We start from the raw sequence: 22,046 nt of genomic DNA on the forward strand, positions 1-22,046 counted from the left end.
ACTGACGAGATGTCGAAACACAAAAATCCAACTTAATTTTAAGTTGAGTATTGTGCCCTTAATGCACAAATTGGTTTAATCGAATTCTTCCCTTTTGGGAATGAATATTGCAAAATGTATCCGTAGTTGGTCGTAACAAAAATAAAAGGGCATCCAAAATCGAGATTCCGAATCAATTTTTTGAAATTAAAACCCAGATTTCACAAAACATGTTGTTTTCACTCATAAATTAAAAAAAAAAAGTATGGGAATCCCCCGCTTGTGGGCCACCCATCATTTTTGACTTGTACGTTGTGCTAGCGCTGTAAAACTTTGCGTAGCGTCACACCTTAAGGTTACATCCATAAATGACGCAGTATTTGTTGAGTGATGTTCAAAACCCCCTCTTCTTCTGGCAGCATTTCGTCACATACCTCTACTGCCGTTATAAGCTTAATTGTCCCATGTTCTATGGGATTTCCTTTATACATGGGACAATTATGTGTAAAACAGCAGTCTAAACACCCCCTGATAATGACGTAGTGTTATAATCACCCCCTAAAATTAAACCGTCCATTTTTATCTGCAAACATGTTCAAGAATTTTCCAGTTTGGGTTTAGTTAGGTTAAAAAAATTAAAAAAAAGAATCAAAATGAACTAAACCGTACTTAAACCATTCCATACAGAAACCAAATAATTAGCTTTGGGCTCGACGATTCGGTTTGCGCTCTCAGTCAAGATTGCCAACGGGGAGCTTGGTAACAATAGCTGAAACTCTGTCTATTGCTCGAATTTCGACCGCTGGTTCAGTGGTAAGCGGGGCCACCGTCTCACTCCAGCGGGTCTGGATTCAATCTCAGCCGAGGTTGGTGAGATTTCCTGAGTTGTAAAACCTGTGGTCACGTCTTCCTTCTGAAGTAAAATAAATCCGTTGGTCCGGTCCGTGCATTGATGGCTCGATATCTAGTGTCCGGATGGTCACCTCTGAAGACCGACGGAAAAAGAATACGAAAAAAAATTATTTTGTTCGAATTTCTTCAAACTTTCTTCAACCGGTATTTTACTGACAGGACTTTTCTTGGCAACCAGCTTCTCATAGAAAAAGACTGTTGAGGTGGCGGGCATAGCATCGTTGGTAAATCGATCGTTTTTACGCAGCTCATCTGAGTTCGATTCTCAACCCCGCACATAGGGTTAGATTTTTCCAACCCGAAAAAAGAGGTGAATGACTTCAGGTTAAAACCTCTGTAATTGAAATAAAAAGTCTGTTACCGGCTCTCATCAAGGTATTTCGGTACCTTATCGTTATAAAACTACTAAAAGGGCTCCCGTATCAATTGAGTACCTCAATTTCCGCAATAACATACTGTGTCGCACGGCGTCTTATAGCTTTTCTAAATTAACAGGCAAATTCGTGCTAACCCGATTAGAGTAACGCATAGTTTACCAATCCCTACACATTTCGAACCACTTTCGGCACGAAGGCCCGAAATCTCAATCTCGCAGCAACGAGGAGGAAACGAAAGGCAAAAAAGTGTTGTTTCCAAAACCCAGCGGATGGGTGGCAACTTTGTGATCGAAGCAGAAGGAAGGGTTCACTGGTTGGCTAGCTGGGTGAAGAAACTTCAGCAGAGTGCTGCTCGTTGCACACACAAAACATTCCGTGTCAGCCCAACGAGATGAACAGCGAGCGACGGAAGCCTGAAGCAGCAAAGAGCGGAAAATGGAAGAAACTGAATAAAAAAACGTACAAAGGAAATGAGAAACCCTCAACGCATAACAGTCAGTCAGTGTCGGTCTCGGTATCTTCGCTTCACTGTGGCTATGGGCCGCAAACAGCGGGACGCATATGTGCTTTGCCTGTTTGCCTGCCTGCCTGCATATGCGGATAGCTAGCAAGAACACGTCTCCGGCTTCGTTTATGCCGCGATGACGATGAGACGGTGGAGAAGGAGGATCATTCTACCGGGAAGCGTCATCTGAAGAGGTAGAAAGAATATAAAGCAAAAAACCCGATTATGGTAGCAACGAAACGATCGTCGGACGCAAAAGGGATCGACCGAGAGAAACTGGATGCCGAACCGAAAACCAGTCTTGTTGGGTGGTTGGTGAATATTTCTTCTCGAGATATTTTTTTACTTGAAATGATAAATGCTGTGCCTAACCGTTCATTGTCAGATCAGCGGTGAATTCAGATTGAGAGGGAGAGAGAAAGATAGCGACAATCAAAGCTATGAATGCGAAAGCTTACATTAAAAAATGAGCGAATTTCCTCTTTACTGGAGTGAACTTTTCCAACGTTTTGAACTACATAATGAAAGATGCTGCAAAATGCACCTCACGCACGTGAACGTGCAGTTTTCCGAAAGAGAGCGAAAGAGCGACCGCCGAAGAAAAATGCAATCTTATCAGAGCCTACCCTCGTTCTCTCTCAATTGAATTTGAATTGGCAAAATGCTTGGCCCAAATGGGCGGAAGCGGTGCACCACCACTGCAGACGAGATGCGAATGCGATGGTTCCAACTCAGAAAAAGCTGAATGAATGAAAAGGAATTGGAGTGGGTGCTTCGTGCTGTGTACACACGAGTTGTGCCAATATTCTAATGGGAACTGCAAATGGAATAAAATAGAATAGCGTACTTCGACACTTGCTGTTTGTTGCTAAATTTCCGTGCACGTATTCGTGTTACATGGGTGGTTGGAAAAGGTATATTTTTGGTGTGGAACCGCGGGCGAAAAGGGGATGCCTAAGGTCGAGAGTAAATGAGAAAAAGCTCTTACGCACAGCTCGGTATAGTTAAACGAATATTTATCGTGAAATCGTACGGTGGAGACAGATTGTGAGTGCGAGTAGCACCGCAAGTATTGGTCCTTGTTTTCCATGACTGTGTAAAAGGCCTATAGTGCAGTTTTGCCGAGGTTTATGTGTGTGGCGCGTTCTCATATCCTAACGCGAAACGAGATCATAACGCTGCAATCATCAGCGCTCCAGACCGGAACACAACCGTAAGAACATGTTTGGAAATAGTCTATCGGCCGGCTTATGACTGAGAAAACCGGGTCGGTTGCACTCGATGACCCTCGCTTCGAAAGGGTTTACCCAGTGGTTGGTCGGGAGTGGGAATTTGTTTATTGTTATTTTACCCAGCACGTGCTGGTAGGCCACATGCAAAATGGTTACGCACACGGTTAGAAGTTTTCGTAGCCGATTAATCTCCTGTGTATAATATATGCTAAATGAGTAAGCCGTTTCAGACACGGTGTCGTAACAACGCATCGTCGTGATTTTAGAGTGGCATCGTGAGAGCATCAACAGAACGCCTACATCCCGGCGAATCAATTAATGTGGAGAGATCAAAACACTACAACGCGATCAGCTGATGAACTGCATCACAAGAGAATACCGACGGCGTCATCGTACAGAGGAGACCGTGAGCGCTCCAAAGATGTGATAGCCTAATAAATGATTGTTTCATCGTCGATCGATCGATCGACGTCTCTTTCTAGTAGAGCCGCTGTAACTGGTAATCATGGTGGTGGGGCTTAATGCGAGAAAAAATTATTTTAACCGGCACCAATAAGAACACACAGATGTAGAAACAGAGAGCGATAGAGCGAGTTAAAATGAGCAACGAACAGTGCAATATATCAGTCAAAACAACAAGTGCTAGGTAATGTTTATTAAGAATCCTCGAAAAACGATCATGCCCATCAGTAGTGCGATCAACTGTGAGCTGGGGTCGTTCGCTATAGTACATGAGAGAGAGACGAAGAAAGAGCAAAAGAGATTGCAATTCTAACTAAAACATATACCTCTACGTAAGAGAGCCGAGAGCGCATAACAAAACCCGGTTAACGGACCCGATCCATTGACGAAACTCTATTGATGTTAATTACGGGTAATTATTCATTTAAGGGTGCTTAAGCATGTGCGCGCGAGAGTATGTTGCGAGAGAGACAGTGAAAGAGAATTGGATATGATAAGAAGCAGGTTGTAAACAAAACAGTATATGCTTGCATTACTTGTTTTGCTAGATAGAGTTTTGGAAACTGATTTTTCTCAGCGTGACCAGAGCTACAATGTGCTGTATGGATTTTGGCGTACTAACTGGCTAGCTGTTTGAACTTCTAGTAGCGCATGGGGTGATGAGACCTACATTTATTTCTATATTATCTTAGAAAAAACTAAACTCGATTTTAAATTATGGTTGAGAAATATATTGGCCTAGTATGTGTAGATTATTGTTCTTATTTATCTTCTTTCGAAGACGTCGAGCAATTTTATAATAAAAATCAGTTCGATCAGCAACCAACCAACTTATTCCTACCATATATAGGGTTCGAAAAATGTTTTGCCTTGAAACTGTTGGGGTCGGAAAACACGAATACCTGTTTTGATAAAAATATGCGTTTCTTTCGCAGTGCTACAAGCTGCCCAATTTTTATGTTCCTATGCTCAATTCAATTCTCCTAGAATATTTACTACAGTCCAATTACATGGAAAAGATAGTCGAAGACAGTCTAAGTTGGCTTTATCAGTTTTCATAATATTGCAATACCACGAAGTTATATCAAAACTTCATTTTTCACCTTTACTGAAACTGTTCTTGGCAGCACTGCTTAAACGGAAAACGATCCATTCAATTGCAATAACTTCAATTCTACTGATAATACTAACAAATGTGAGTGCTCAAATAAAAGGTTATAGCCCCAGTTTTCAAACTTACTTGTTTTTGTAAACAAGCATTGGGGAAACTGAAAGATGTAGTTGTTTGAAGTTATGGTGTTCTACAGACACCATAAGCGGGGAAGGTTTAGGCAAAAATATGATAGGCCTCTCTCGTATTAGAATTCTTTCGCGGTCTTGAAATTTCCGGAAATGCTAGACTTCAATTCTAAATTCTTGATATAATCTTGATATCATTGAAAAACTCATCAGTATTTCTCGCGGTTTGGCATATTTCAAAGTGAAATGCTTGCCTACTTTTAAGGTGGTTAATGTTAATTCGGTAAAAAAGTACATTTCTTTAAAAAAAAATAAGGAAATACAGATAGTGTATATTCATTCAATTTCCGTTTAATAATGCCACAATTTAACAATATTTCCTCGTTTTCATGGTAACATACTAAAAATTGAACGAGTGACAGTGAATCTCTGGAGGCGCCCCGTCGAAAGCTTATTTTACGGTTCACATCATAACTCAAAATCTACAGGATCAATCGTTTAAAAATTTTGCCCAGTTCTTTTTCACATCATTTCTCAGGTAATGATGAGAGCATTATTTTCTCGATATTTGAGTTTTTCGAAGCACTTTGAAGTCAAAAATTCGCTAAAAGAAATCGGGAAACATGTTACAGTAATAATAATAATAATAACTATAATAATTTCGTAAAAAGCTGCCGTAGTTACCTGGACTATGATGTGAAGAAGAACTGTTGGAAATTTCAACACGATTTTCCCTGAACATTCAGTGACACTCGCCCAATTTTCACTATTTTGCAATGAAAATTTTGGAAAATGTCCAAATGTTCCACTATTGTATAGAAATTGACTGAATAGACTAACACTACGACTATCGCAAAAAAATAGTAGCGCTATTTATTCACGAAAAACATTTCGCCCCCTATTGTTAAGTCAATTTCAGATTTGTCGGAAGTATATAGCTCGATAATTTCTTTTAATTTTACATCTCGCAAGTAGCACAAATGTGGTGCATTGCAATTCACACAAATTCATCCAAGAACTTTTAAAAATCTGTGCCATACTTAATTCTCTTTTCTATGGGGTTGAATTTTATCTTTGGAGAAATGCCGTATTTTATATTAAGGGTTAAAAGACAGCATTCAGCCTTACATCGAGTAAAGATAGGTGATCACATTTTTGCTTTACTATTTCCAAAAAAATTCTTATATCCTTCGTAATTTCCGTCTCTTCTATCTCAGTTTTAAAGTTTTCACTTAGTGCAGGCTGTAAGCCCTGTGCCTAAATAAACTCCGCTGAAAAAGACCCAGAAGATTAGATGGTAAAATGAATGCGGAACATGATTCGTCATCGAAGAGTCCGATATCTCGTGTAAAATCATACACAACTGAATCGAACAATATCTGATATTCACCCGTGACGGATATCTGGAAAATTCGCTCAGAATTCTGATACAGTGTCTAAAGAAAGCAAATGTCATTAGTGGCGACAAGTATTTTATGAAGGACTACCGCGTCTACATGCCCACCCCCAAAATAGAGATCGACGGTGTAGTCACCGATTCGAGTTTGAATTGAATTTGGAATACTGGAGATGCCTGTTGTGGTTAGTCTACATGATTTATTAGCATGTCCCACATACAAACAACGCCCGGAAAATCTGAAGCGTTCCCTTACAAGACGGTAGCAAACTTACACTGACAATATCCACTTATTTATCGAGCTGATCAAAATTTTTACCTAAAGCTGGTTCCCTTGGCGGGGGCCAACCCCCGGTCAACTGCATGTTACGGGTCTGGTTGTATGGTTGTTGATCCCATATGAATTTACTCGGGTTGGTCACATCGAACGTAAAATCGTTTTTTTAGGTGTGTAGTTACCAAATCAGAGCTGTAATATGACTGTGCATTGCTAACTTCGTTACGTTATTTTAAACTGTTATTTAAGCAAACTTCGCAGTTCTACACAGTTACAGGACTAGAAAAGTGGTGTTATAGGTACTATAAACATCCTTTCTAGGTGCTCGAATATATGACTACCGTGTCTTCCACCAAACCATAAAACGCTGGTTTTAATGGCAACAAGTTTGGTAAATTCCCTTGAATTTCATCGGATTAACGCTAGGGATTTTTAGGAGTATGTGGATTATTGAATTTTCAAATTTGTTTTATTGTTTGTTAATGCCTTATTTCTTTTTATTTTTAAAAGAGGAACTAATAAAAAATAATGTATGAATTTAGAAGTAGAGCATATCACTCATGAGATAATAAGAGATACAATGTTGCCTAATCAGATTAATTACATCTCGCAAATACAATTGGGTGATAGTATCATGATAACAAATATCCGTTTGTTAGTGTTTGCGTAGTTGCACCTGCTAACGATACTTATGATAGAGATGAGACTAATTTTCAACATTGAAGATCTCTATTTTGATGGATGATATTTGCGGTTTCTTTTTGAAAATGAATTTGTATGAGCATAGGGCTATATAAGGTGGTTGTTTTAACACCCTTTCAAATGCAAAGAAATAAGCACCGAACACTCATTTGTTCTAGTCGAAGATTGAGCAGCAAACTTGGCTTGGCTCATTTGTTCTAGTCGAAGATTCAGCAGCAAACTTGGCTCTATTATTATATTTGGGGAAAATATATAAATTTAAAGTTTATCTACGCACCAAATAAGACAAACCATTGTTTTAGGAATGACAATTTATCAGTCCGACTCTTTCTCTAACTCGAAGTTTTACTAAGAGCTGAAATAAAATTTATCCCGACCCTAGTAAATTCAGCAAACGGAATTCCACTTCGGGTCATCAAACACGAAAATGCAGGTCGTCGGTTCCCCGCGCCTAGCAAACCCACTTCCCTACGGCCCGGTCATGCCAAACAACACCCTGCCACACCTGTCCGTGCGGCACGCAACTAAGACCCGACACATTCTTATCCATTCATCGTTCGCGGGACCATTCGGAGTTGGGCACAAAAACGCATATCACATTCGCATTGCAATGCTCAAATTCTCTCCGGTTCACTCAAGTTTATGCTCCGCGCTGCTTTTACTGACTGCACATGTTCTGTGCAACTCAATCATATCTCACGCCGAACCGTCGAGTTGAGCATAAACGGCGCGAAAAGAAAGCTACCGCGGCGGGCGGCCTGTCGTCCTCCCATTTTGACGTTCTTTACTATACATATCGTTCTTGCCCAGTTCTTGTACGCGCCGAGCCACCCATCCGACGACCTCCACCCTCTTATCGAACGACCACACGACAGCAGCAGGCAACGGGAGAGTGCATATCGACTAAAATATTCATTCATTCAATCTCCCAATAGGAAGCAACCCCCTTTTGATTTGAGGGAGAGTACCATCGGGTGGAAAAATAGCATGAGAACGAAGATGGAGCGGAGACAGAAAAAGTAAATAAACAAGCAGATTTAACCAACATTAACTAGACGACATACGCTTGCCAAGTACAATACAGGTGGATATAGTGCAGTTCGCGGTCAGGAGTAATCGCAAGGTGTTTAATGATATGCCAAGTTACGCCTCTGACATTCAAATTTAAATTTGTTCTTGATTTTTTATAGTTTTAGACAACTATTATTCGTTGCCAAATGATTTTTTGCTTCAAAGAACTTAATCGTTCGAAGCACGAAGTTGAACTAACCTGTCGATATCGATTAGATCATACTAGATTAACTTCAAGATGTTTCAAATGTCCCAGAAACTGGAGCCCAAAGATATTGACTCAAATAATTTTTGGCACATATTCCAGCATAGTCAGTATAAAAAAACAATAAAAAAAAGTCTCAAATAAAATCCGATACAGCGTAACCGAAAACTTTTCTGCTAAACATCCGATTTGAACTCATTAAAGATTCATCACAAGTGACACATTTGATTTGCGAGAGTTCCCCGGACAAAATAAAACAAACAAATAATATACGATATATACAGGAAATTCCCTCTCGTTGAATTCGTGAGTTCTATTGCGCTGACAGTGTTTGACAGCGGGAGACAAGGAAACTGGGTACTGCTAATGCTTGTACATGTTTTTTTCAGCAGCTGCCGCGCTGCTATCTGGCTCATGCAATTACTCGTGAGTGGCTGCTGTAAACAAAAAATGAACTGCCGCATGTTCCTTCGTCCGGGTTTTTGTGTGTACATGCTTGAATATTTGTTGCGCTCTTGCACTACTCTCTCGCAATTGCTTCTCGGCGATCGAATGTCATTTTTGAACACGATCAACTCGAGTACTCAAACTTATCGATACCACCGCACCGCACTATCACTAGGCGGCAAAACAGCGGGTAGTCGGCTGGTTGGGTGTAAGAAAGTTTGTTTACAAACTGCTTTCGCTGTACATTAGTTTATGCAATTTTTGTTCTATCACACCATCGAAAACAATCATCAAATTAATGTACCTACCTGTTCATTGATCGGTCGAGATTAATGGTGAAATACTGCCGCAATCATTGTTGAAAACATCACATTCGCCGGAAACAATCGAACAATTTGGTAAGACCTTTCAACGTATTTCCTTATCATAAAACCGTTTTTGTTGTTGAATTTCGACTTTAAAGTAGTTTTCACTATGAGTATGAATCCACTGCAATTTATGATGATTTCCTATGGTATTTCACAGAACATCTCTTATCACACTTTAGAAAACAACTCCAGCTGCCTTTATTGTTGGTCACTTTTCACTGTTGATAACTTTTTAATTCAACTATTTAGGAAAAATCTTCTAGCAAATCTCCTGCCTCAGCGAACACGAGATAGTTCGCTGGTGCCTGTTTTGATGTTACGTGTGCTCGTTTCCCTACAGCGCTCGTAAAAATGCTGTGTACTGTGTGTTTAGGAGACTGAATAAGCGCTTCGTACGATCTCTCCGCATAGTCAACCTATATCATGCAGCGCACAAAATGTTACTAATCTACCATTCGCTTCAGTCCTACAGTCAGACCCGTCAGTCGGTTGTTCGTTCGGTCGGTCGGTTGCCTTGCCTTGTCGTTCATTTTATTTTTCCTTCATCATCAGCAGACCCGCGCGCACAACATACAGCAACCGACCGTACAATAGCACGGTCTTTGGGTATAAAGAGAGCGAGCGCTATATCCATCAGAGCTCAGTTTTATGTACTCATTCCCCTTGCCGTCGTGTATGAGTGCGCACTTGTGCTACACTTACATGTAGTTGTACGCCCGACAGTGACTGCTATCTGCTTTGAAACCTTCCGGCTCTTTTGTTCGTATGTTTATTCGTCGTAAGCTGTACCGAAAACTGTGAACTTCGCTTACCAGCGAGCTATCACTAACTACAACTACCTGAACTAGAACATGGTTTGCTCAAATGAAAAAAAAATCAACTAACACCAAACATCTAGCCACATTTTCAAACATTTTCCCTTTCAAACCATTTTTTTAAATCTCCCAACAGAATATTCAAATTTTCCTATCATTGCAATACCTTATCCAGTCCACTATCCGAAATTCAAAACATAATCTCCAATCCACCCTGCTTTTTGCCGCTCTCTGGCTCTGGTATGCCTTTCTTACCCATAGTCCGCCTGTGCTGTGCTGAGCTGAGCCCGCTGCTCGTTACGTTTCGTGCCTGTTTCCTACTTCACCCTACCGACAAGCTCACCCATTAGTCATGTCCTCTATAGAGCTGGGCTTACACACTCTCCTCCGGTAGGTACGTGTGCTGTGAGCGCTGGCAGTGCGGCCTTCTGCCTGTGCACATTTCTGTGAAAATATGTATTATAATATTATATTTAGTTTTCTATACACCAGTATTTTTCCTCCTATAATCGAATATATTTCTACCTCCCTTCTCAACGTTATATAACCTAGCTGCTGGCGCAGTATTGAAATCTATTTCGTTCGAGTGTGGACTTTCGAACTGTGAAAGGACTGTTGTTTGATATTTAGGATTTATTCGAACCGTTGCTTCAAGAAAAAGGGTGTCTGCAAATTGATCGCGGGTTTATCTTAACTTCAAAGTAGTGCATTTTAAAGTTATCAGTCCAGTCGCTCAAATATAATTGAAATTTAATATCCTAAGTAAAATCATTGACATCAAGGTAAATGATCATAAAATGACATGTCGATCGAAACCATAAAGAGTCAAACATCCAAGTAAAATCCTATTGTAATAGCCGACTTTTACAATAGGATTTTACTTCAAGGAAATGAATTCAAGTTTTTTTTGTATTTCGTGATTGCATTATATCTAAAATTACAATTATTCGCTAAATGAAGGAAATTTTTAAATTTCTTTCCATTTAGACTACAATTTAGAGTGGACAACTCAATATTATACTTTTGAATGCAGTCTGTGTATTGAAATGTACATTTAACCTCAACATAATTTGAAAATTTACATGGATCAGCACATAGTATTGCTTGGTCTATGTGTAAACTCTGAAGCTTTCGTCAAAGGCGTCGTGAACGCGTTGTGTCCAAGCAAAAATCGTATTCATGCTTTTATAGTACCCATAAACACAGTGGTTCTGCCTTGGGCATATCTTAACCAGTGATGCCAACTTTCAGTTCAATGCATCCCAACCATGATTCAAATTCAAAGCCTACCTTAATCATTCATCTTCAAGTTGGCGGGATTTTCATGGCCGTACGTCTTCATTTCAAATTGATGCTTTTTCATTCACCAACCAAACTTGTCATCTGTTTTGTAGAGGCCAGTTGAGGTTAAATGTTGACATGTTTTGCGTTTTCGAGCTTACATGAACAGTAAAAAGTATGTTCAGAGTAGTGTTGCTTGAAAAACCTTGTCAATACCCAGTAAATAGATATACACAGGGTCAACGAAATTGAAAATGAATGGAAAATGATTGAGCAGCTCGGATGTTTGAATGAATGATACAAACGAACAACTGCGAATTGTGCATAGTAGGGCATGATTTTGTTCCGACTTCAAGTTCAAAACAACCTGTTGAAAATTTGTAGCTCTGATCTTAACATGTTTTATCAGGTGAACGTAGTTCCAATTGATACTGTGCGCCAAGGTACAGTGAAGTATGACCATTAAAAACAAGCAACTGGACGTCATCCAATGGCGGATCCAGGGGGAGGGTCCTGGGGGTCCGGACCCTCACTGAAATATTTTTACTTGTTGAGAAATCTTAAATTAATTTCAAGTTAATATTAGTTTCAAACTCAAAATTATTCCAAACCAAAATTGACCAACGAAGCTAATATTTATTAAATAAGGTTATTGCTTATTACTAATTGTACAATGTTCATTTTAAAATCGAAATTTCGGACTCCTCCCGAATTTTTTTTCTGCATCTGCCCCTGACTTCATCTCACAATCTTTCTTTTACTTTTGTACTATAATTTATGGTGAAGAACTTTATTTTACAATATTATACTGAAACTTGTTTCTGAAGGATGTACCTCTATAGTGGTATTTTGTATTTAATTTATCTTTGTGAAACTATTTCACTAGCACAAATCACGCACGGTAAGCTTGACCCCGGGCTTAAAATCTGCTATAATATAAAACTTATAGTTTCAACTTTTGGACTATTTTTTCTTAGAAGTATTTCTTTCCTATATTTGTAAACGTTTCTAATATTTGTCGTAAAAATGCTTAATTATAAGCCTGTCAAAACCTAACCATTTTTCAATGCATATACTTTTATGTTAAATTTTATAGTGTACCCCCATATCGAAAAAAAAGACGAAATCCTACGAGAAATCGAATTCTTCATGATAAGAATATTTCTACAACTAATCGTTCTAAGCTAGGGATAGATCACTCTAGGAATGTATAACAAATTTGCATCCAATTAGAAAAAAAATCAATTAATTTCCATTTTCGCATCAACTTTGCCCTCCTTCGATTCACTTTGTTCGACGTTTTGTTGAATGTAGGGCTAGTTTTTTGTAGGGTTTTAACGTCTTAAGCGCAACGCAAAATATATTAGGAATAAATATTTTGATGGATAAACATGCATTTAATTTCACTAATTTTTGAAAATACATCGCAAGTAATCAAGGTTTTAAGTCGATTCCAACCTAATAAGTTTTTAAATCGACAAAACCGTTTTTTTTTCAATTCGACAAAGCCTATAACTTATATAGCAAATCAAAAACTTTCGGCTTGATTTAATGTTATTCTCGTAAACAGAAATCTTCCCTACTGCGGCTATTAAAGCATTATTTTATACTCCCAATCATTCTTTATCGTTAAAGTTTACATTTACAAAAATACTTTTTTTTTAGTAGCGGTAAATATAATTTTCGTTCTCTGAATATTTCAAACATATTTCCATCAATTTTCAAACGGAAAGGCCAAGCTATAGTTGTTCTGTTCTAGAAAAGCTAGAGTCCTCAACGACAATCATTGGTTGAGTTGAACGAGTTGCACGCAAAACAAAGTCATACTCAGGTACGTACACCTCAAGGGGAACGGCAAAAAGGGAGAAGAAAAACACAGTCATATTGTGTATGGTTTCGAAAAACTGACGCGGACTCGATTCTCGGTGCCGCCATCCGTTGCTCGTTGTGCTGTTGTTGCCAGCCAGCCTTTGCGGTGTGGCACTCAAATCGGTCGGTGCTATGTGCTTCGAACGAGCACATCAGCCAGAGCTCGGTCCGGTCCCGGTGCTGTCTGCTCGCACAAAATGCTATACGCCATACCGGAGCTGACGGCACCGAGTCGGAGCCATAGCACAGTGCACACTGTTCATAGCACCGACATTCGGAGCACGGCATATACGGGACAGCCGCTGATCATTGCCGGCGGTCTCTGGCAGCCTTCGTTTGGTGCAGGCGGTATAATCACAATCAACCCACCTACCCTAGGTAAAGCAGCGGGGTAAGCATATCGCAGATATGCCAGATATAGCCAGAAGAGAAGTACGGTGTTCGTCCGTCAAAGCGCTGCTGCTGCTGCTTCTTCTGCCACTCTGCGCTTGCCGTCCTCCCATCAACGAACTGAAAACGCGTTTTTAGCTTTTGCTATGAAAATTTCAAACCATGGCATACTACACATGTACATGGGAAACGTCAGAGTGGAGAGAATGAACTTAGCCACAAATGAAGTTTTATTTTTTGTTGCTTTTGCAGCCATTGCTGACCCGTGTGTGTCTCACGGCAATGCTGTTGTTGGTTAGCTAGCTAAGAGTTTTGCTATCTCCACCAGGCGGCACTGGTGTGGCGACCTACTATTCTTTTTCCTACGAAAATTCAGTTATTCGACTCATATCTGTGAACCTTCTAAGTTCTTCTCCGCAAGCGAGTGCATGCTCGTTTTCGCTTTGTGGACGGCAGCGCGGCGATGACGACGATGCGATGCTGCTATATTTTGCGACCGAATCTCAAGCATGCATCGTTGTGTGCTAACACAAGCGCAACAGCGCGAAAGGCGCATTTTTTGAAAATAATCGTTATTCTTAGCGCTCTAAATTTTCACGAGGTAGAGATGCCGCGTGGTTTTCAATCTTGGTCCCGTATAGCAAGGGGCAGCTATGGAAATTCTACTGAAGATTGTGTTCTCTCTGGATGACTGTAGTCATAGAGAGTAATCGTAAATGTATTCTCGGTTTTAAAGGTCGATGTGAAATTTGTCGCTCATGTACCAAAGTTAAATCAAAAGTCCAATTTCGACAGACTAGTGGAAAACAGCATGTCATCTATGGTTTGTGTGAAAATTATTCTATATTCAAATAAAAGGTACTAACAAGGTATCAGAGGTTTAGACCTGCGGGAGGCATTCACGTAATTCTCTAAACGCGGTTCTTTCAATGTTTAGTTCATAAACGTAACATCATGTACAAGGATGCCTTTAGGGGTGGAAAACGTTTCGTGTTTATTAAACTGATAATTTGATCTAAAAGGCCGTCAAGAATTTGATCCAATGGGTTTCTAGTCTCGTTCCGTAAGAAGCGATATAAAAAGTCCCAAGATAAACTTCATACCGAGGCTGGGGGACTTGCAGATAATAACTGCGAGGTGAGCATCATGTGCTGAGCACAAGCTAATGAGTTAACTAAAAAAATTGTGCAATAGCCGTTCTTTTAATCCCATAATTGTGGAACTAAACATCCAACGGTTGCTGATTGGATGTATGTGTTGAAGACGAAATATATAGTTAAATTTTTCGAATACCGTTGAATGACTATCGGACTAAATTGTTTAAACAGGAATATTACTGTAGAATGACAAAAAACTTTGCACCGTGTTCCTGGGAAAAAAGTATTACTGAAACATTCACCAGACGAAAGCTTAGGTACTCCTCTTTCGAAGAGACTTTCTAAATAAACTGTTCCCAAAATTGTGAATAAGGTGCCATGATTTCTGGAACAATCACGTTTTGCCTTTCTCATATAGAAAGGTTATGCAATCACTCTGAAAAACGTCAACCTAATCCCGGCCCGGAGGGCCGAGTGTCATATCCCATTCGATTCAGTTCGTCGAGATCGGAAAAAGTCTGTATGTGTGTGTATTTATGTGTATGTATGTGTGTGTATGTGTGTATGTGTGTGTATGTGTGTGTGTATGTATGTGCGTATGCGTCAAATAATGTCACTCATTTTTCTCAGAGGCTGGACCGATTTGCCCAAACTTAGTCTCAAATGAAAGGTGCAACCTTCCCATCGGCTGCTATTGAATTTTGGATCGATCGGAATTCTGGTTCCGGAATTACGGGTTTCAGAGTGCGGCCACACAGAAATTTCTCATGTAAACTATAGGAAAAATTAAAAATAGAATTTTTATTTTTGATGCTAAATGTGTTCAAGGTGCAGGAAACGTCGAGATTTGATGCAAAAAATTTGACGACGATTCACTTTTTTGGATTTTGGCACATTTTTGCCTTTCTCATATAGAAAGGTTATGCAATCACTCTGAAAAACGTCAACCTAATCCCGGCCAAATTTTTTTTTCGACTCGCATAAGGTTTCTGGATTTTAACAGGGGCGTAGTTGATGGTTTACGGAGAGGGGTTACACCCCCCCCCCCCTCTACTGTTCACTCCCCTCCTTTAAAAATCTCCTTAAATCACCCCTCAGACCACCACCCCATCCAGCCCTCATACCCCTACCTTTCAACCCCATCATCTTTAAACCACCACTATATCACAAAGCATACCAATTTAAGCTGGGGAGTCGTTCGTTCATGGGACCCTCCTCACATACCCACCCCCGCATGACAAAATGAGCTAGCAAGCAGATAACATTGATTTAATGCTGATTAGGCTAATGGAGTATGATATTTTTTTGTTTCAAGTGTTTCACCGTCGACAAGTAGCTCATCAAGTTCGTGGCTGACATGCCATTGTGTATAAGTGCAAAGTGTACTAAGAATGTAATTGACATTTCCACAATTATGTTGAACATAAAAAGCCTCCGTGCCATAGTTTAGAGAAATGAGAAAAGCACAATTGCACCGCTAGGTGGATTAAAACTGGTTTTTACGTAACGAAAACAGGATCATGAACAAAATCATGTGTTTTATATTCCAAGTAACAATTTAAGTTTGCAATCTAAATTTTAAGAGAGACTTCAAAAGTGCCATAAAACCTCAATTGTTACTAGGGATATATATATATATATATATATATATATATATATATATATATATATATATATATATATATATATATATATATATATATATATATATATATATATATATATATATATATATATATATATATATATATATATATATATATATATATATATATATATATATATATATATATATATATATATATATATATATATATATATATATATATATATATATATATATATATATATATATATATATATATATATATCGACATATCGAATTTACCTTCAGTAACGCATACATTCCGCTTTTATTAGCAGAGATATATGTTCTTGTTTTGGCAACTTCAGTCTCGGTTTCCGCCATGTCATAATTAAACCGATTTCTGTACGCGAACTAGTTCACAACTTTATGACCTCTGTTCATAAAACCAAAGGTTGACTCGTGACTTTCTTTACAGATTTAAGAACATCATTTAGAGTCCGAATATACGACGTGAACTGATTCATTTATTACATCTTGAACGTGATCTGGTTTTCGTGATTATGAATTAGTTCACAAAACCAAAACATTTTCTCGTGAAACACGAAACGCAGAATATTATTCAATACTACTTGAAATCCTCGTCAACTGGTTCATGTGTCCTAATATCTTGGTCACGATTCAATATCCGTGCTCGGGAAATAGTTTACAAAACCATAAAATATTCATGTATACATGAACTGATTCCTAGTATGTTGTTCATCGCAATGTGACCGTGAAGTTTGAAGTTAGTTTTCAAATTCATAAAATATTTTTTCATGTATTCGTGAACTGTTTCCTAGAATAATAGTAGGGGACGGACATAGCGTAGTTGGTAAATTGATTCTCTTGTACGCAGCTCACCTGAGTTCGATTCTCAACCCTGCACGTAGGGTTAGAGATTTTCAGAAATTTCTCTAACCCGAAAAGAAGAGAATGACCCTAAAGTTATATATATCCAGCTGCTGGCGGGGGTAATAATAGGTATGGGCAGCAGATATAATAAAACTTATTACCTCGAACCTTTTGATTAATTTGTACAGTTCACTGTGATGTCCGGACAGAAAACGAAAACTGCGCAGAGCCCCAAAATTCATTATAGAGTCACAAATTGCGTTCGTGATATAATTGTCAAAACCGGATACCGGGAATCAGTCACACTTTCATGATCCAGTTCATATCATCACGCTACTCAGAGTAAAAAATCCGATACTAACCAAACAATAACATATCACAATAAGGCGAAGAGAACTTACGAATACCACGAAACGCCCGTTATACAGCACTACAGAAGCCCCCGAGCGCTCCGACGCAGTCGCGGTACCAGCCAGTGACCAGCTCAGTCGTCCCAGCGGTCGTGACAGGTCTTCCGAACTCCCTCCTCAGGAGATTATGTTGCTTTCAATGATAATCCTGAAAACCATTTGGATCTGTCCGACTACTACTACTACAACGTTCGCGGAATGAGAACTAAAACGCTGGCACTCTTGCTTACCCTCACTTCCTGCGACTGTGATATTATCGTTCTCACCAAAACCTGGCTACGTGATGATATATTAAACGCTGAGCTATCGATGAACTGCGCAATCTACCGATGCGATCGCAACTCTTCTACCAGTCATCTAAGTCGCGGAGGTGGTGTTCTTATGGCGATATAGAAAAATCTAACTGGAACTGTACTAAAGATGTCTGGATGTGAACATTTGGAACAAGTTGTCGTACGTGTCCTTCATCTTCGGTGAATTTCGATGACGATCTCAAGTGCTACATTCCTGAAAATGCAACATCGAAACAAGAGATGGCTATCTGATGGTAGTGATGTTTTTGATACAATCAACGACGATCTTAACTTTGACTTTACTCGATGCAATCTCGATGAAGTCTCAATGGCTATCGGTGCAGTCAGTTGGCGTGATATGCTGGGTGGAAACGATTTAGATCAGGCAGTTGCGGCGTTCTTCGAGGCAATATATAAGATCCTTCGCCGCAATGTTCCTAAAAATGTATCAGCAGAAAGGCAAATTATAAGTTTCCGTAGTGGAACCCCGAGTTCGGTCGTCTACGCAACGTACTCGGGAAACAACGAGAGTGATACCTACTTATGTCGTAGGACACAAAACTATTCTTCGTCAAATGGAGCCGCAATATGAAACAGCCCGTAGCACTGCAGTCGGTGAATATCTGAACAAAGTTCAACACAGCCTTCGAAATAACCCCTTGACATTCTGGACGTCTATAAATACGTTCCGGGGTTATACCAGAAAACATTCATAGTCGGCGGACTTTTTTGCAGAGCATTTCCGAGATGTATTTACACACTGCATCTTCCAACATAATTGACGAATGTTAGCACGGATTTGTAATAAAAACGTTCCGCCACTTCAAACTTGATGACGTACACAAGCTTTCTAGTTCCAGCTGTTGAAAAGCGTCAACAAGTGGACGCTATATATTTAAATTTCGCGAAAGCATCCGACAAGGCGCCTCACAACATTGTTGTTTTGAAACTGGAGCAATTGGCTTTTTCTGAATGGATATAACCAGATGGCTGCATTCCTACCTCTTCGAGCGATCCGCTTTCGTTAGAATCCATACCACACGTTCAAGCACGTACGAAACTCTATCCGGTGTGCCTCAAGGCAGTCACCTAGGACCACTTGTCTTTCTTTCATTCATCAACGATCTCTGCACCCGCATCAAGTTTGGAAAACTACTCTACGCAGATGATCTGAAAATCTTTCGTTCAATTGCCTCAGGACTCGACTCTGCTGTGCTTCAATATGATATAGACAATATATAGGAATGCTGCTTACTAAACAGCATATTGACATTAACAATATCACGATAACATTCATATGAATTGCGAAAATCGTGACTAAGATCCTGACATCGTGGACATAAATAACACTATACTACCAGAAAAATCCTATACGAAAGGCGAGAAATGCCACAGTATCACAAAAACTTGAATATAAATTACGAAAATCGTAATCGAGGCCCTGAAATCGAGAACATTAATCGCGCTACTCTGCCAAAAAATCCGATAGGAATCTCAAGAATAAACTATCACTGTAACGTGATGAGAAATTACGAAAATCGCGACTATGCACCTGAAATCATGAACATTGTTGAACTGTTATTTCTTTTAGTCGATAATAGTTTATACAAACCAGTGTATGAACAACAATCATAATAAAAACTAAACATGCCCAGGGAACAACTAGAGTAACCCTAGCAACTTCTCATGGGTTCAAACAGCATGCAACACCATAAAGGTACCATGAACATGGTCCGCGCCAAATTTTAGAACCATCAAAATACCATGAAATGGTCTCACCAAGTAAGTACACCAAAATAAGGTTTTTAAATGGGATCCTCTGGACGATGGCGATGGTGTTTTCATAGGTTGAACCCATTCCAAACACTATCAGAACATCATGCAGTGGGGGTGAATTTGGACCATGATCACAGGAATGTAACGCCTTGTATATTTTTGGTAAGAAATAGTTTTTTTTAAACTCAAATAGTTTCATGAATACGAAGTTTATTATTCACAATTTTGTTCGTTCGCTCGTAAATCGCTCAGTTCACGAAATCGTGATTTACATTTCATGAATTTATGAGCAGATTTTGTAGAACATTCAAATCTAGACAATAATGTTAAAAGTGACTGTTTTTAGCACTTGCGGGTTTCATTATAAAGTAGAGTCCTGTCCAAATAACAGGTATCTGTGGTTAATATTAACTTCACGAAAGATGCATCTGAGATGTAGGGGTAAAGAGAAACAACGTTAGGCATAAGTACATTATGCATTAAGCATAATTTCAGTAGTTTTTTCGGATTAGAAAAATCTACTCTATGTTATGTCATTTGCTAGATCTCTATGAACAGCAATCAGTTTATTAGTATATTGTTACAATACAGCAGATAGATTTTCATAAAGATCTAGCAAGTGGTGCTGCAATTAAACTGTTTAGTTCGTTTCAGATTTTTGTACCTTTCTCCGTTAAACCTTAAGTGAACAGTTTTGATTCAAACACATTTTAACCCGTTTACATGTATCACGATACAATGGTGACCGAAAGTTGCTTAGTAATGTATAATAATGATCTTGCAAGTTTTGGAACCTATAAGAATTTTCTATGTTATTGACAGATTAGGCTGTATTAGGTTACGGTTGTAATAATTGGGATAGTATCTTGTTTGTTTCAACAACTCGTCCCAGCATATGGAAAAATCTCTTCTTCGCATTAGGCATTTTTTCATTGTAATCTTCGATGGCAATAAGTCTATATTCATTATACTGAATGGGAGAAAATCGTTGAAGAATCGGAAATATTTGCCATATCGCACAAAAAACATAATAAAATTCATCATTTTTCATATCATGTGCTGTTCTTTAAGATAATTTTTACTGCAGTATCGTATGTATATCGTTGTATTCTTTATATCATGAGCTGTTCATCCAAATATTTTTTAACCCAGTGTCGGTTTACAATTATGTCAGCAACAAACTCCATCACAATCGCACGAGTGTACCTTGCTTGTGCACACAGAAAAAGAATCAAGGAGTATGATACGTCAATTCTGCCCTTATTTATGGATTCGAGTAATTTTGTCGCTTCTAAAAAAATCCATTTTTGAACCATGTGAACAAGTTTTACGTAGCAAATGTCTTATCCTATCACAAAGAAGTGTCGAACAACGCCTTTTCGTTTTGAAGAGTTTTAATGAGTTGTGGAAATATGGAAAGGTAATAAAAAACTATATCGTATTCATTAATTAAACTTGGGATAGGTAATATCAACTATAAATTTAACTCGTTTGCATGTATCGTAATAAAAATAACTAATTAAACTATATATACATTTTGCGATATTGATTTTTACTAATTTTCTTAGACAAAAAGGTTCAATTGTTAAACTTAGTCAATTCATTCATCGAGCGACGGTGCTAGTCCAACCATCAAATTACGACTGTAATCTGTTTGGACAAAGCATGGCTCAACCGACCCACTGGAGCATAGTTCAGCGATACAAAGTTGTCTGATTTTCCTACTTGCATCTCACAGAGCCAATCGCTCTGTATGCAACGAGTAACTGGCATTCTGAGAGTAGTGCGTTCTATCATTACAAGGTTGCCTCACACTATGCTTTCCCTACTCAAACCGTCATACGTTCTGGCTTCACTGCCGAACGAAATACTGTTAGTTTTTCGGGGTCGGTTCATCGAAGACGTAAGTGGAATCAGCAGTAATTGCTCAGTTTTCTAGTGGAAACCAGAGGAAATGAAGGTATGTATCGTACAGTGTGGCAGAAACCTTCGAAGAGTTGCTGTTGTATCGAATTGCTGTTGGCATCACTGTTGAATAGCGTGTTTGCGCGTTAAGTTTGAACTCGTCTTGTATAGTTCAAAGCAGAATGAAGGTACTTTCTGCAACTGTGGACAGTTGCCGAATGCCACACAAACAGACTAGACATTTTGTTTTCCATTGTCTGGGTAAGCCACTTAGACTTAACAAACCGATTAAATTAACATTATATTGACGTAACACATTATATCCACAGTACACACGGTACCCTAGTCATGTCCCGGTGGGAAGAGGAAAAGACGACTAAAGTTGTATAGGCAAGGCAGGCATAGTGACAGTCAATGCGTCTTTCGATATCAACGGGGAGAAGTTGCATAGGAGCGGAAAGGAACGTTCATGTGACCGCCTTGTTGAAGCAATAACTGAAATAGTCTAGGAAATTTGTGCTGTACATGCTCCACAAATCTAGCGGTTAATCAAAATCGT

The 22,046-nt window shown here is 39.0% G+C and overlaps 1 protein-coding gene across 1 annotated transcript in view; it reads right to left on the reverse strand.

The window, feature by feature from the left end:
* LOC131677115 (uncharacterized) overlaps nucleotides 1-9,737 on the reverse strand; it is a 58,299-nt gene extending 48,562 nt beyond the window's left edge. Inside the window, exon 1 of the mRNA XM_058956719.1 lies at nucleotides 9,113-9,737. The gene's annotated coding sequence lies outside the window, so the exon portion shown is untranslated. The remainder of the gene's footprint in view (nucleotides 1-9,112) is intronic.
* Between the last annotated feature and the right edge of the window lie 12,309 nt (nucleotides 9,738-22,046).

This window comes from Topomyia yanbarensis, chromosome 1, assembly GCF_030247195.1.
Source record: "Topomyia yanbarensis strain Yona2022 chromosome 1, ASM3024719v1, whole genome shotgun sequence".
NCBI classification, from domain to species: domain Eukaryota; kingdom Metazoa; phylum Arthropoda; class Insecta; order Diptera; family Culicidae; genus Topomyia; species Topomyia yanbarensis.